This window comes from Pezoporus flaviventris, unplaced genomic scaffold (genome assembly GCF_033815535.1).
Source record: "Pezoporus flaviventris isolate CSIRO_AGI_PZ_B2104156 unplaced genomic scaffold, CSIRO_AGI_Pfla_v1 ptg000001l, whole genome shotgun sequence".
NCBI lineage: Eukaryota > Metazoa > Chordata > Aves > Psittaciformes > Psittacidae > Pezoporus > Pezoporus flaviventris.
In genome coordinates this window covers 34,255,243-34,267,069 of record NW_026892549.1, presented here as the reverse complement: position 1 = coordinate 34,267,069, position 11,827 = coordinate 34,255,243, and the positions used below count along the sequence as shown (strand labels likewise).

The 11,827-nt window shown below is 43.6% G+C and overlaps 1 protein-coding gene across 5 annotated transcripts in view; it reads left to right on the top strand.

Annotated features, from left to right (window-relative positions):
- The first annotated feature begins 4,641 nt into the window (after positions 1-4,641).
- The window catches only part of KAT6B (lysine acetyltransferase 6B), a 113,326-nt gene continuing 106,140 nt past the window's right edge, over positions 4,642-11,827 (top strand). The window contains exon 1 of one of the 5 annotated variants that reach the window (XM_061451096.1): positions 4,642-4,821. The gene's annotated coding sequence lies outside the window, so the exon portion shown is untranslated. Of the gene's footprint in view, positions 5,372-6,570; positions 6,878-11,827 lie in introns of those variants that run through there. The other 4 variants (XM_061451084.1, XM_061451103.1, XM_061451111.1 and 1 more) reach the window with 4 other exon arrangements.

The following is an 11,827-nucleotide window of genomic DNA, read 5'->3' as shown; positions in this document are numbered from 1 at the left end:
CTAATCCTTTAGCATGTGTGTATAAATAGAATCTCCATATGCAGTACCATGAGATAACATGTATATGAAAGACACCATCTTATCAGACACTATCATGTATAAGAGGTACCTGTTTTTTTCTGCTTTGTTTTTAGCATTTTCCTCTGCACTCCTAAATTCTATCCATCCTGTTGCTTCTTTAACATGTGTAATAGTTAATGCAGCAAAAAGACATGCCCCTGCTAAGGTTTAAATGCACATTAAGAGGCTGCTAGTTTATTCTCCATGACTAGGACAGCTGCTCTTTAACTGGATCTCTTGTGGCTAGAGCAAGGACCTTGGAACTCAGGTGGACAGATTTTTCCTTGAGCTGGCATCCTTTTCTACCACTTTGCTCTATCCTTTGTAACCCTGGTTGAAGATCAGGGAAAATTATACATGTTCACCTAAAAAAGCTCTTATAGGAACTAATTAATTAAGGATTGTAAAGTACTTTGACAAAGTAGTGTAGTATATTTGCCAGAGTAGAATGGAGTGTATGCGACTTCTTATGAAAAAATCATTGTCTCCATTCCTGTGAGACGACAGCTAATCTACCTATCACCATGTAAGGGATTGGACAAGGGGGAATGGCTTTAAACTGAAAGAGGGTAGATTTAGATTAGATATAATAAGGAAGAAATTCTTCCCTTTGAAGGCGGTGAGACACTGGAACAAGTTGCCCGGAGAAGCTGTGGCTGCCCCATCCCTGGCAGTGTTCAAGGCCAGGTTGTACACGGCTTTGAGCAACCTGGTCTAGTGGAAAGTGTCCCTGACCATGACAAGGGGGTTGGAACTAGATGATCTTTAAGGTCCTTTCCAACCCTAACCATTCTATGATTCAATGAAACACTTCTTTCCAAATTACAGTGTTATGCCAATTACAACTCCCAAGTTGAGACTGTTACAGCATTTACCTTATAATCTGTTAGTTTCAGGAATTATAAAGTGCCCAAATCAATAAGATGGTGGCATGAGACTATTTTATTCTATTATTCAGTTTCATTAAATGCAATAGATGAGACAGAAAATTATCAGAAAACATGCCCACTTTTCGGTGTCTGTGGTGTGTATAAATATATGCATGTATATATTAATATAATCTACATTAGTATTTACTAATAGTGCTGAAATTGGGCAGTAATTCGTTGTTACATTCAGCAATGCATAGCCTCATACATAAACCAAGAAACTTCCTGTTTGTATTCAGAGTTAGTTACATGGATTAATCTTTCAGGTTAAATTGCAATATAAAAGGCTGTAAAAAAAAAAAACAACAAAAACTCAAATCCAAAACTCGTAAGTGAAAAAAGAAAAGGCTGTTTTAATCCAGAAGGGATATGAGATTGAAAGTTAGTGTTTCAGGGAAGCTGCTGAACCCATGGCAGGGGAGCTAAGCAGAGGAGGTGGTGTAGGTAAAGAATCTATGTGTTCAGCTCATCAGCAGATATATGCTCAGAGTGACTGTAGAGGCCGGGAAGAAACTCGCTGCACTCTTAGGATGACTTTTATCTCCAAGCCAATTTCTTCCAACAGCGTATGCCAGGGAAGACAGTTTTGAGGTGACTGTAGTACTTTATGTGGTTATGTGTGGTAATAATCAAAGGAACATCCTGGCTTTGTTGAAGTCATAGGAAGTTTTGCCAGACTTTGATAGGGGTCAAGACTTCACCCCCTAGCAGCTCCAAAGATAAATGGGGATTTGTCACCATACCAACATGGATAACTATATAATTGTTTCTAAATATGTAACAGCCCCACCATTTCTAATGAAACTGCACCAGCGATTAAAACCCTCACTGGGAAATCCTTATTCTTATATGTGGCAGTAATTTCATGCACAAGAATTTTCTCACTGTTTTAAAATATGTGTTCAAACTCTAATTTACTGTTCTTTTTTGTATACTGATGAATTGGGACTGCACACGGCTGGGCTTCATCTAAGCAGTAGTCTCCAGCTTGTCTTACACCACTGCTACACACACAGCAGTTTTAAGATTTTGATTCTTGAGAACTGAATTTAACACAGACCATGCTCAGTGCTTAACTTTTTGCTTTCTCTCACTTGTGATCTAAAAATAGCAACTGTACATGCTTTTTAGAATAATCCTAAGGACTGTTAGAGAGAAGGATATGCTTACTATGTACACTACAATATAGATGTGCAATCAAATATATTTTTCAGGTGGTGAGGGGGTGTCCTCTAAATAAGGGTATCCAACATTAAAGCAAGGAAACCAATGGAACAGAGTGATCCAGGCCACAGCACTTCTTTCTAAAAGCAGATGAAAGAGAGAGTGGTTTTGATTTAGATACTTTTTATTTAATATTAGGGACATCTTTTTAGCAGATGGAATGGGTGTATCCAATGTGTAGGTGTCTAGGCACCTGTTACTGCTCAGGGGCATTAACTGTGGTACCTCAAGAGTTTCACAGTGGTTATGGGAGAATAAATCCACTAAAGTCTGGCAGTAGAAGACATGCTAAAGTGTGAATTTTATTGCTTACATTAAATTCCTTGATGGGCTTATAACTTTTCCAGGGCTATTTTTAATGTAGGTGTTGGGGTTTTTTCCATACAATTAAAAAACCGAAAGCATTTCTTATCTAGATCACAAACCAAAACACACACAATGTATTAGACATTCTTGAGTAGATCCAAAGTGTTTCCAGTACTTAAGGCTTGTCTGTGTAACATGCACTGTCTCCAAACTGAGCTGTCCTAAATTCACATGATGCAATTCATTTGAGTCATTATTTTAGGAAATAGTATAATTGACAGTGGTAGTGGATCTAAGTTCACTGGAGGATGACTCATGTATAAAGAGGTTTGTGTGCTTGACTTCACAATTTACATAGTGTAAGGTACACCTGTAAATGTCAAGATCCATAGGAATCTCTCTTCAAACAAAAGGTTCATGAGTATGTTAAAAACTGGAACACAACACCCAATGACATATTACGTTGTATATAGCCTATTTTTTAGGAAAAGAATTAAAATAAGAATTATTTAAACCAGAAACTTTTGTGATTTTTCTCTGTGCTGTTACTTATGCCTTCAGCACACTCATGATTTCAAAATCGCCAAAGAGATTGTTGAGTTTTCTCCAGTGTTTTGTTTCCTGAAGTGGGACGTGGCCATGCCAAGTTTCAGTTTCAAGACGTTAGTTTTCTGTTTTACCACTAACCAAGTTGTAAATTTCCCAGGAAAAAAAAAAAGTTTATAATGGAAATGTTGACACAACATTCGGAATAGTGTTGCTAATGTGACGCTCTGCTACAAATTGTGCTGTAATGATTTATATTGTTTCCAATAATCTAAAAACTATTTTCAATCCCAGCCAAGTCCTGCATAATACATGAACCATGAAGGATTCTCCAATAAATATTAGGTCACTAGACATTTCAAGTTCCCATTCTGTGCTTAAAAGGCTCTATCTGGCAGTTAAAAGACTAAAACCTCAGTCAACAGGTATGGTATGATATATACATACTGGAATATTATTTTCACCCAGTAGCTTTCTGTAAGTAGGTCATTCAGTTTTACAGTGCTCTAAAACATCGCCAAAAAGCTTCCTTATACAGCAACTCCAACAATTGCCTCTGAAAAAGTTGCAGTAAGCCTTAATGCTTAGTATTACAGAAACCTTGTTTGCTTGCTGGTCTACATGCAGTACATGACCTAGAAAAGACCCTCGTAATTTTCCACCCACTCTAAAATGAGATTATTGTTTTTTTCTTTCATCTTTATCTTTTCTTCTTTGGGACTAGTTATTTTTAGAAAACTTTGCAGACGGGCACCAAACACAACATGTCACCCACAAGACATGGGAAAGAGGATGCCTGGGAGATCTCCGAGATGGGCCACTGTAAGTTTGGGAAGCTAATTGGGTGTCTAATTGGTGTTTGCTTGAGTAGAGGCGGTTAGATTACCTTTTCTTCCCTTGCATGGTACCCTGTGGTATATATACCCTATGGTGTTTTGTCATGGTATACTTCGGTGAAAAGTGGTGTTTGCTAGCCATAGCTGAGGAAACTATCATGAGTAGTATTAAAACTATGACATGCTAAGTGGCCTTTGGCAGCACGATTCAAGACAGCATGGGGAAAACCTTTAAATGAGTTTTAAGTCCGTATGTGTTATCACCTTGCCCTTTAAAATATATTCCTCACAACATCTTGTTACATTTACAACAAACTCAATGAGCAGACAACATCTGTAATTTGTTCACTCTCCTTTCATCCCTCAGACTAATTATGGTTGCCTCAAACACAGCCCTCTCCCTCCGGGCCGAGGAACTGTTCAAGCCCTTAGGGAAGGATTCACCAGAGCCTGCCTGTGACAGTGCTCCCACCGAGACACGTTAAATCGCCCCACGCTGCCCGAGAAGCCCAGACCAAAGCCCCGAGGGCAGCGTATGAGGGCCTCTAGGGAGGCGGCGGTGACCACTTCCCCTCAGGCCGCCTTCCCGCCCAACGCGCCCAACCACGGCCACCCGCACGCCCCGTCCCTCAGCCCCACAGTGCCGGCGGGGACGCGCCTCCCCCCAAACTTTATTGCTTTTTCCCCCCTTTCTCTCCCCCCCCCCTTCTTTTTTTTTTTTTTTTTTTTTTTTTTAGGGAGAAAAGGTGGGGGGAGCTCAATTTCCCACTTGCCAACAGCAGATAAAAAAGTGGGGAGGGACCTCTTCTGTCACAGCCTATGTAGATTAACCTTTCAATTAGCTGTTATCAGGTCCTGTGTTTTAGCACCAGTCCTCGCAATCTGCGTCCGCTCGGCATCGGGAAGGCTGGAGGTCTGGGGTGGGTTTCTGTTTTAATTTCTGTATCAGTGATAATTGTTCGTGTGGCTCCCCTCCCCCGCCGCGAGCTGAACGCTTGTGTCTGATCTGCCCGTCCACCTTTTCTAGTATTTTGGAGTGAGAAGAGGAGCCCCGCGGAGGAGGAGGAGGGGAGACAAGGTATTCTCTCTGTATTCATCTTCTTTTTTTCTCCCCTCTTGCGAAGGGGCTTAGGGAAGGTAACTGGTGCAATCAATCCGCTGGCTGGGGATTCCCTCCACCCCCTCCCCGGCTCGTCTGGCTCTCCTGGCTGGGTCTCTCCAGTGTGTATGTGTTTGGGGAAGGGGGTGGGGGGAGGCTGTGTTGTTGTTGTGTTCCTGGCTCTGGTTGCAGCCAGGAGAGAGAGCGAGCGAGCGAGAGACAGAGAAGGGGAGAGCGAGCGAGCGAGAGAGAGAGAGGAGCCGCGATCGCGTTTCAGGGGCAGCACATTCCGCAGGAACCGCTGCTGCAGAAACACACACAGGCAGAGAAAGGAGGTCATTGCAAGCAGAGGGGGGAAACCTGCATCGGAGGTTAGATTCCCAGGAGTTTATGTGGGGGGTAGCAGGGAGCATGCGATGGGTTTTGTTTTGTGCTGGGTGACAGGCTGCAATTTGCCATAATAACCCCCTTTCCCTCCCCTCGCTCAGTGCAGGAGGCTTGTCACTAGGCTGGGTACTTTTTTTTTCCCTTTTGCATTGGAGGCTGATGCACGTGTTTGCAGACACTTGTGCTTGGTAAATGCATTGCAATGCTCTGCGTTTTGCAGGGGAGGGGGAGCAGCAGCAGGAGGTGATGGCTGGGTTGGACGGGGTGGGGAAGGGGGGAATGGAGCGGCGGAGGGAGGGAGGCAGGGGATGGCTGAGGGTTTTGTGTTGCATGCTCCCACCCTGTCTTTCTGAGGCGGCAATTGTTCCTTCGCAGACGGGGGTGACAGGGAAGTCCCCTGCGCTTCGTATGGCGAAACTTGCAGGGACCTGCATGTGGCTGTAGAGCTGAGAGTCATTGTCGCCGTCCCCGCGCCCATCCCCTCCTCTCCTCCCCTCCCCTCCGCGGTGCGGGGCGTGCGTGTGCGCGATCAGCGCCTGCCGGTGCCGGGCACCTCGGGAGGGTTGTGCTGGGAGCACGCTGTTCTATCTCGCCCGCCCGGGCCAGTGGCAGGATCGGAGGCACGCGCGTGACGCTCAGTATTTAAGGCTGGTTATTAGTGTGTGTGGCGCGCCCGCCCGCCCTGCCGGGCCGGTTCTCGCAGCAGCCGCCGGTGTCTCTTGCTAGAGATTACCCTCGAACAAACTTCAGGAGCGGGTGGGGCGGTGGCGAGCGGGTGAGTGGGGGAGGGTGGTGAGGCCGGGGGGGAGGTCGGTAAGCAGACGGACGGCAGCGGTAGCCAACGGCAGGGCGAGCTTGCGAGAGCCCGCGCCTCCGCTTGCGGTGAGGTACCAATTGCTAGCGGTCGAGGCCCAGCAATGAGGCAGGCGGGCGGGCCATGCGTGTGTGTGGCGGCGGTAGCAGCCAACGGCAGCCTCCAGCCCCGCCCTTTCTGCCGGGTAGGCGGAGCTGAACGTGGAGGGAAGGGGCGTGCCTCGTGATGGGCACCTTCTATCTTCCAGTGGGAGAGGCAGGCTGGTTGCTGGGCGGAACGGGCCGGTGTGGGCGGTTGATGGACGCGGGCCCGTGGCCTGTAATCGTGGAGCGGCGTGCGCAGGACGCCCCAATGGCGGGCGCCGGTGGGCGGGGCGCGAGGGTAGGTAAGGTTTTAATGAGACTCCATTGGGCTGTAATCAGTGTCATGTCGGATTCACGTTAAGTACAACAGGGCGAAACAAAATGGCGGCGTAGGTGAGGCGAGCCGAGCCGAGCCGAGGAGAGGCACGGCGGTAGGGGGAGTCGCGGCTGCCGCCGGCAGGGAGGCAGCCCAGCAGCGGGGCCAGCCGCCTCGGCGCAGCCTGGCAGCGGGAGCAGGGGAAGAGCCGGCAGCAGGGGGAGCCGCTGCGACGCCTGGAGGAGGCTCCTCCCCCCGCGGCCCCGGTCCCGCGGAGGTGAGTGGTACCGCGGAGGGGGGCTTCCTCTCGGCCTGCCTCCCGCCGGCGCGGCGGGGAGGGGGAGGCGGCGCGGCCACTGCCCTCGGCACCGCCCGCATGGGGTGGGTGCAGGTGCACGCCGTCGCCGTCCTCTCCCGGCTGCCCTGTCCTGCGGGGTCGCCGTGCCCCGGGGAGCAGAGCCTGCGGGCTTGGGGTTGTGCCTTTGAAATGGGGAAATCCCGGAGTGAGGCTCGGAGGGTTCAAAAGCCAGCCCCGGCTCGGCCCCTGTCAAACACAACAATGCCTTGGCGCGAGGCATGAAGTGTTGCAAATCTCCGTGGTTTGGATATACTGCAAAAATGTTAGGCAAGTTGGGGAGGGGAGTGTTCAAGCCTCTAAAGCCACGTTTAGGAAGTGATGTTCACGCCGTGTTTTCTTCGGTCAGATCTCTTCTTCAGCATTCTGTCACTGGGCACTGAAAATAACCATCTCTGCAAAAAGCAGACGGGTACCCATTCTGTTGAAAATCACTATCGCATCAAGAAATGTCTTTAGTGAAGCCCTCTTCCCAGGTTAGCTGCTGACAGTGAATATTACCTTCCCCATACGCCCTGGTATTTTCTAGTACCATATTTTCAAGTGCTCAGAACTTCCATGGAAGAGGATGGGGAGGGTGAATTTTGGTGATTTTGCTGGTGTCGTGTTGTGTTAATGCTGTTTGCTCTGGTGGTGCTTGCTGCTGTCATGTTGTGAGCTGCTTTTTTGGCATATGATCTTAAACTAGCTTATGGGGTATTGCAGAGTGTGAGCACTTCATCAGTTTGATTCACATATACTACTTCCCACACCACCAAGTCTTTTGGTGTAGTTTTGAAATTACTATGATGTCTACCCTTCTGTCTTTTTAAACCATGTGCAAGCGTCATTGCCCTTCCTTGTTAAAATGGAAAACTGGATGTTATTTAAAAAATAATGCAATAGCTGGCTTTATGATCTGAGTAATTCTAAGGGTGTCATGTATGCTGAGAGTCCTTGCCGGGATCTGCTTTTTCTCTGTTTCTTTGTAGGTGCATGTATTTTTGCAATGGGGAAGCAAGAAGCTTGCCTCTTTTTGCACCATTAATTCAGATGGGGGTGGAATGCAGAGTTGATTAGCTGCAGAATTCTAAGTAATGGATTGGAGGAAAGAAAAATGGCAAAAAGCTTACCGAATGCAATGGCAGTCAGGCTTACTGAATGCAATGGCAGTCTTCTCTTCTTCCTTCCCCTTTGCTGCAATCCTTACCTGACCCTGATGCTGCAGCAGAGAGCTGGCCTGCTGCTGCTTCTACTGTTTGTGTGCAGAGCAGGTAGGAGGGAGCAGAATGAAATTATGCTTCGCAGGTCACCGGGAGGTTGCACAAGTTGCTGTCATCTCTTCCCCGAGCTCATGTCTCTCCACGTCCTTCCCCCCCCGTTATTTTATTTTTTTTTTGGTAGTGTTAACCTCAGTTTTTAAAAGTTTAACTACATTTACAGTTAAGACAGACAAAGTGCATTTTTCATCTGCTTCTTTAAGAACTTAGGTTGCAGTGAAATGCTTCTTGATTCTTGTGCAGTAACTTTTAGTTTTATTTCTTTGTGGTGGGGGAAAGCATAGCTTTTTCTCTTTTTCTCTTTTTTTCCTTTTTTTCTCTTTTTTTCCTCTTTTTCTCTCTTTTTTCCTCTTTTTCTCTTTTCCTCTTTTTCTCTCTTTTTTCCTCTTTTTCTCTTTTTTTTCCTCTTTTTCTCTTTTCTTCCTCTTTTTCTCTTTTTCTTCCTCTTTTTCTCTTTTTTTTTCTCTTTTTCTCTTTTTTTTTCCCTCTTTTTCTCTTTTTTTTTTCCCTCTTTTTCTCTTTTTTTTTTCCCTCTTTTTCTCTTTTTTTTTCCCTCTTTTTCTCTTTTTTTTCCCCCTCTTTTTCTCTTTCTTTTTCTTCTTCTTTCTGACTGCACAGCTTGTTTTCACAATCTGGTTCGCTTGGAAATAGTTCCAGGTACTACTTCAGTCTAAAAAAGACCTCATTACAGGATTATAGGATTACTGATGATACCTAAGATTGACATGTTCAGTCAGTGCATTCTTTAATTAGAATCAGCTGTACAATAGGTGTGTGCTGTATAAAGGGCAGTCTTGCATTCATTCTCAATCCCAAGCTGCAATTTTGCAACTTCTTTGTATTTATCTGGTAATTTATGATTTAAGGACAAGCCTTGACTAGAGATGGCTTTTCATGTTTTAAAGGTAATGTATTGTACTTATTAACCTACCTAATGCTTATGTTCTGCAGCTCTTCAGTGGCAGACTTGTTAATAGATGTGGTCAGTAATAATAGGGTAATCAAATTTTCTCAAAAGTTCTTATTCTCAAGATAAGGTACCATAGAGTGCAGAAACTGAAATATGACATAGGAGGAGTTTGAGGACTGTTGCCATAAAACTTTGGAAGTGGTCCTGCATGCTTAACAGTCTGCAAAATCTAATCTGTGATTGGAAGGGTACTGTTGGGGGTTTGATTAAAAGGTATTTGATTATAATGTGAGGAAAATTAATATGTAGACATGATTGCCTGCTACTAATTAATAACCTTTAAAAATGTCCTCAAAATCAGGGTAAACATCACACTTTTTGTATTAAATGATGTATGGCCACCCTTTTGTGGTTTTGGTGAAATTAAGTTTTAAACTTAGAAACCTGAATGTCATTTTGAACTTCTGTACATCCTCTTATGTTTAATCTGGAAGGTTTGTTTCTGGAGCAGTTTGTTTTGTCTTTATCCAGTCACTCAGTATGTATATCTCTCTGAATTGCCAATCTTGGATCAATCTGTCTTGATTTATGAAAGGCCTGTTTAACTTACTGCTGCAGGATCACGGAGCTGAATTATATTGCTGGCAAAGATGTTTGTTATTTAGAGGTTATTCTGAATCTTACGTGTGATAGACCTTGTCATGTCAGAAACTCAGTTCAGGGTGCTATACTGCAAGTACATATTGGAATCAAAGTGGCAGAATAACAGAGGCTCTAGGTTGTAGCAGAACGATTTCAAAATTTGATTGAATGAGCTTTTCATGGTTTCCCAAAGCAGGATGAAGCCAGATTGTGTTGGAAGGTGTGGATTTAAGATGTATTGATTTTCCTCTTGAAATACCCTGTCCTGTGTGTAGGAAACTGCTCTTGCTGATAAACTCAACTAGTGTTGTTTTTAGAAGGTGCTAGTATGCAGGAGGTTATATTACACATAGGGAGTTTTAAGAGAATATATAAAAATGGGGTTCTGAATGTATATTGCTGTGAAATTCCAGTACCAAGCAGCAGACTTTACACGAAGATATGGGTCACCTTTTGCCACAGTCACTGGCCAATGAAAATTCCTACAACCCCCAAGTTACAGCATTTATGCTGAAATGTTCATTGGTGTCCAGGTGCTTGGAACAAACCCTTCACTGTGTTCTGGAATTTAATGGAAGTGATGTGGTTACTTGTATGAAATTTAATACAACATTACCGCAGTAAGTTTAAAAATGAGGCAAGTATGTCTGAGTCAGCAAATGCAGTGTTCAGCACTTAATTAAGTACTGACTATCTTCACAAAGGCTTAGAGCAGAGCATCCTAACTAAATAATACTCAAGCTTAAAAGTAGCTTTCTAGGAATCTGGGGCTTTATACGTAGCTATAGAGAACTTCCAAGTCTATAGGCAGAATGTATAAAATAGTCTTGGCGTGATGGAGCCTCCACTATGTAAAGAGTTCTGCTTTGATGTGACTGTGATACTGAAAATACAATTATACAAGAGGATTTGTAGGATTCATAATACCATGGAAACTTTTTTCTTCTTTATATCTGTCTGTGTTTTGCAGCTACAGTGTTATTTTGGAATTATATGAAAACAGTGAATATAAACAATGCTGTTAGGGGAAGAATAGCTTTTGCTAGCTGGATTAAATTGTCTGTTTACACAACAAGTTGTTGTATTACAAATATTTGAAGTACACAGAACTGTTATCAAATGTAACTTGTATGAGTACAGTCAGGAAGCAAGAAATAGGATCCAGTCTCTGTAGATCAGTAGGGTTCAGTATGACAGCCAGTTAAACACTGAGGCACTGTATTTGTATCGGGAATGTGTCTTTTCGTTCTGTTAGTCAGTTAAACTTTCATATTTATAAACCAAAAAATGCTTAAGCTTAAACTTAAGGAGGGACAAATTCATAAAAGAAATTTATTAGAATTTCTCCTATTTTGAGTATAGAGGAATTTTATGTTCACCAATAGCCAGTTGTTCTTTTGTTAGTAATGTAGGTATACAAATGTGTGATCTGGAGCTTATATTTAAGAAATTTTTTTGAGGAGAGTACAGGGAGGAGAAGGTGTGGGACCAGAATTGGGCTTTACACACATTCTCTTCACAGTTGCAGGAGAATCTTTTTAACAAGTTGAAAATAATTTAGATTATGCCTTAATTTTTTTTATTCATAATTTACTCAAGTTTTAAACATGACTGAAGTCCAAGATGACTTAAATAAATGAATAAAAATGAGGTCCAAGACTCGTGTAATCATAAATATTACTGCTAGTTATAGGCTGCTTGCCGTAGTTTTAGAATTTGCTGGGAAACTGATGAATCTTCTACTTTATAAGACCAGCCGTTTATTGAGAATGAAGGTTTTTCTCTTCCATTTATATTTTTTGCTTTGATTTGAAGTAATTAAATGATTTTGTTAGTCTTCAAAAGTTCTCCACATTTTGTGGCGGAAAAACTTAATACCTTAAATGTATTTTATTCCTTAGCTAGATGACTACTGCCTTAGTTTTGTTTGTGTGGCTTTTTATTTTTTATTTTTTTTCACATATTGTCCTGCCGAGTGGATGAAGTCTTGATCAAGATATTCTTTCAAGTTTTTGCAGGCACTGAATTTTCTATTAGAGTGATCCTTGTCAAAGTGACCTC